A 4,873-nucleotide genomic window follows, 5' to 3' on the forward strand; every position below is an offset into this window, starting at 1 on the left:
TCAAAGCTTTAAGGCCTATTTTTTCCAATATCATAGCCTGTCAAAATAAACAAACAAAATTAACTTAAATATTTCAGTTTTTAGTAATATGTAATCAAAAGAGGAAGATTAAAATGAATAATATAAAACTACTAGAATTCATCAATGAATTTGGTAAAGTTGCAGGGCAAAATTAACATGCGAAATTTCATTTCAATAACAACAACAAAAGATCAGAAAGAGAAATTTAAGAAGCAATTCCATATACTGTTCATCAAAAGAATAAAATATAAGTATGTTACTAAGCAGAGAGGAGGACCTGTACGCTGAAAGGTATAAGATGCATGAAAGAAATCAGAAGACACAAACAGATGGAAAGATATACCATGTTTATGGATTGAAAAAATCAATATTGTCAAAATGACTATACTACTAAAGACAAACTACGGATTCAATGCAATCCCTATCAAATTAACATTGACATTTTGCAGAGAACTAGAACAACAACAAAAAAATCTCAGAATTTGTAAGGAGACACAAAAGACCTGAATAGCCAAAGCAATCATGAAAAGAAAAACAGAGCTGGAGGAATCAGGCTCCTAACTAATAACAGAGCAACAGTCATCAAATAGTATGGTATTGACACAAAAATAGAAATATAGATCAATGGAACAGGATAAAACCCCAGAAATAAACTCATGAACCTATAGTCAATCTATGAAAAAGAGACTACACAATGTAGGAAAGACAGTCTCTTCAAATGGTGCTGGGAAAACTGACAGCCACATGTAAAGAAATGAAATTAGATCATTCTTTAACTTCAAACTGAAGGGAATGGCAATCTACCTCAGTATTCTTGCCTGGAAACCATGGACAGAGGTGAGCCTGGTGGGCCAGTCCATGGGGTCGAAAGAGTCGGACACACTGACACACACACTAACTTCATACACATAAGCTCAAAGTGGATTAAAGACCAAATATTAAACAGACACTATAAAACTCTTAGAGGAAAACATAGGCACAACATTATCTGACATAAATCACAGCAACATCTTTCAATCCATCTCCCAGAATAATAAAATAAAGCAAAATAAACAAATGGTACCTGTTCAAAAGCTTTACACAGCAAAGGAAACAATAAACAAAAAGACGACCCACAGATTGGGAGAAAATATTTGCAAATGATGTAACTGATAGAGTTAGTCTCCAGAATTTACAAACAGCTTATGACAATTTTAGCACCAAAACAACTCACTCAAAACATGGACAGAAGACTTGAATAGACATTCCTCTAAAGAGGACACACAGATAGCCAACAGGCAAAACATGATATCAACATCACTAGGTATTAGAGAATGCAAATCAAAACTACAATGAGATATCACCTCACATCAGTCAAAATGACTTTCATCAAAAATCCACAAACAACAAATGCTGGAGAGGATGTGAAGAGAAGGGTACCTTCCTGCAGTGGAATGTAAATATGTACAGCCACTATTGGAACAATATGAAAGTTCCTTAAAAACTAAAAGTAGAGCTACCATAGGACCTCACAATCCTCTACCCACATATCCAGGAAAGAATATGGCCTGAAAAGATCCATGCACCTCAGTATTGATTGCAGCACTGTTTACAATAGCCAAGACATGAAAACAACCTAATGTCCATTGACAGGGGATGGATAAAGAAGATGTGGTATATATAATAGAATATAACTCGGTCATTAAAAAAGAATGAAATAAGGCCATCTGAAGCAACATGAATGGACCTAGAGAGTGTCATACTGATAAAGAAAGTCAGAGAGAGAAAGAGAAATATTATATGACATCCTTATATGGAATCTAAAAGAAATGATACACATGAACTTACTTACAAAGCAGAAAGAGATTCACAGACAAAAACAAACTCATATCTGCCCAAGGGAAGGAAAAGTCAAGGATTTAGGTCATGCTATACTGCTATATTTAAAATGGATAACCAATAAAACTCTTTTATAGCACATTAAACTCTGCTCAATATTATGTGCCAGGCTAGATGGGAGGGGTGTCTGGGGAGAATGGATAGATGTATGGTATGACTGAGTCCCTTCATTGTTCACCTGGAACTATCACAGCATTGTAATTGGCTATATCCCAAACAAAATATTTTTAATATTAAAAAATTAAATATAATAACACTGTAGGGGGTCTCAATGTACATCCTAACACATATGCTATAGTTTCTTCTAATAAATCCACATATAGAGTTTTAATGAGTAATCTGATCAATTTATCAGCTTATCTTATATTGGTCTACTTATTTCTTAAATTATAAATTTTATCTGAAAATTATCTGAGAAAGATTTTCAAACTTTGCATGGATATTCAAAATACTTTCATTTAACTCATTGTAATTTAATTTATATAAAATTAGAAAGTATATACTTATCACTTTATTAATAAAGCTATGTCTTTTTTTAAACTGCAAACAGATTCCTGTTTTAAGAAAGACTTGGAGGAAAAACAACATAATTTGTAAATTCTATGCCATTGAAATAAAGCTCCTTTACTGTTTTTGGTAGCCTTCTAATATCTTTGTGTATCTTCCACTGAATAGTCAAAAAAAGAATTGTGACTGAATAGTCACAAAAAAATTGTTGGGAGAACATTACACGGCATTTATTATTATAGCTATCTGAGATTGCTAAAATTTTATGATATTAAAAAATCATATAAGCTGTCTGCTTTATTGATGAGTATACTGAGACCTAGAAAGTTCCAGTTTCTGACCTAAGTTAGATGCCTAGTAATTGACAAGATGTAAATACATTTTTCTAGACCACTGTGATATATGCTACTGGTACCTCTTTCACTTCAGTTCAGTCACTCAGTTGTGTCAGACTCTTTGCAACCACATGAACTGGAAAACATCAGGCCTCTCTGTCCATCAGCAACACCCAGAGTTCACCTAAACCCATGTCCATTGAGTTGCAGATGCCATCCAACCATCTCATACTCTGTTGTCCCTCTCCTGCCCTCAATCTTTCCAGCATCAGGGTCTTTTCAAATGAGTCAGTTCTTTGCATCAGGTAGCCAAAGTACTGGAGTTTCACCTCAGCATCTGTCCTTCCAATGTATAATCAGAACTGATTTCATTTAGGATGGACTTGGATCTCTTGCAGTCCAAGAAACTCTAAGAGTCTTCCAAACCAGAGTTCAGAAGCACCAATTCTTCTGTGCTCTGCTTTCGTTATTTCCAACTCTCACATCCATACTTGAACACTGGAAAAACAATAGCCTTGACTAGATGGACCTTTGTTAACAAAGTAATGTCTCTGCTTTTCAATATGCTATCTAGGTTGGTCATAACTTTCTTCCAAGGAGTAAGCATCTTTAATTTCATGGCTGCAATCACCATCTGCAGTGATTTGAATACGTAGAGAAATAAAATCTGACATTGTTTTCCACTGTTTTCCCATCTATTTGCCATGAAGTGATGGAAGCAGATGCTATGATCTTAGTTTTCTGAATGTTGAGCTGTAAGCCAACATTTTCACTCTCCTTTCACTTTCATCAAGAGGCTTTTTAGTTCTGCTTCACTTTCTGCCATAAGGGTGGTGTCATGCATATCTGAAGTTACTGATATTCTCCTGGCAATCTTGATTCCAGCTTGTGCTTCCTCCAGCCCAGCATTCTCATGATGTACTCTGCATAGAGGTTAAATATGCAGGTGACAATATACAGCCTTGACATACTCCTTTTCCTATTTGGGACCAGTCTGTTGTTACATGTCCAGTTCTAACTGTTACTTCCTGACCTGTATACAGACTTCTTAAGAGGCAGGTCAGGTGGTCTAGTATTCCCATCTCTTTCAGAATTTTCAACAGTTTATTGTGATCACACAGTCAAAAAGGCTTTAGACATAGTCAATAAAGTAGAAGTTTTATGGAACCTCTTGCTTTTTCAATGATCCATCGGATATTGGCAATTTATCGCTGTTCTTCTGCCTTTCTAAAACCAGCTTGAACAACTGAAGTTCACATTTAATGTATTATTGAAGCCTGGCTTGAGAATTTAAGCATTACTTTACTAGAGTGAGATGAGAGCAATTGTACTCCTTTAGTCAATCAGTTCAGTTGCTCGGTCATGTCTGACTCTTTGCGACCATGAATTGCAGAAGGCCAGGCCTTCCTGTCCATCACCAACTCCTGGAGTTCACTCAGACTCACGTCCATCGAGTCGGTGATGCCATCCAGCCATCTCATCCTCTGTTGTCCCCCTACCTCCTGCCCCAATCCTCCCAGCATCAGAGTCTTTTCCAATGAGTCAACTCTTCGCATGAGGTGGCCAAAGCACTGAGTTTCAGCTTTAGCATCATTCTTTTCAAAGAACACCCAGGACTGATCTCCTTTAGAATGGACTGGTTGGATTTCTTTGCAGTCCAAGGGACTCTCAAGAGTCTTCTAACACCACAGTTCAAAAGCATCAATTGTTTAGCAGCTCAGCCTTCAGTCCAACTCTCGCATCCATACAACTACTGGAAAACCATAGCCTTGACTAGCTGGACCTTTGTTGCAAAGTAATGTCTGTGCTTTTCAATATGCTATCTAAGTTGGTCATAACTTTCCTTCCAAGGAGTAAGCATCTTTAATTTCATGGCTGCAGTCACCATCTGCAGTGATTTTGAGCCCAAAGAATAAAGTCCGACACTGTTTCTTAATTGCTCCCATCTATTTCCCATGAAGTGATGGGACCAGATGCCATCATCATTCATTTTCTGAATGTTGAGCTTTAAGCCAACTTTTCACTTCTCCTCTTTCATTTTCATCAAGAGGCTTTTAGTTCCTCTTCACTTTCTATAAGGGTGGTGTATTTGCATATCTGAGGTTATTGATATTTCTCCTGGCAACCTTGAT

This window comes from Ovis aries, chromosome 1, assembly GCF_016772045.2.
Source record: "Ovis aries strain OAR_USU_Benz2616 breed Rambouillet chromosome 1, ARS-UI_Ramb_v3.0, whole genome shotgun sequence".
NCBI classification, from domain to species: Eukaryota; Metazoa; Chordata; class Mammalia; order Artiodactyla; family Bovidae; genus Ovis; species Ovis aries.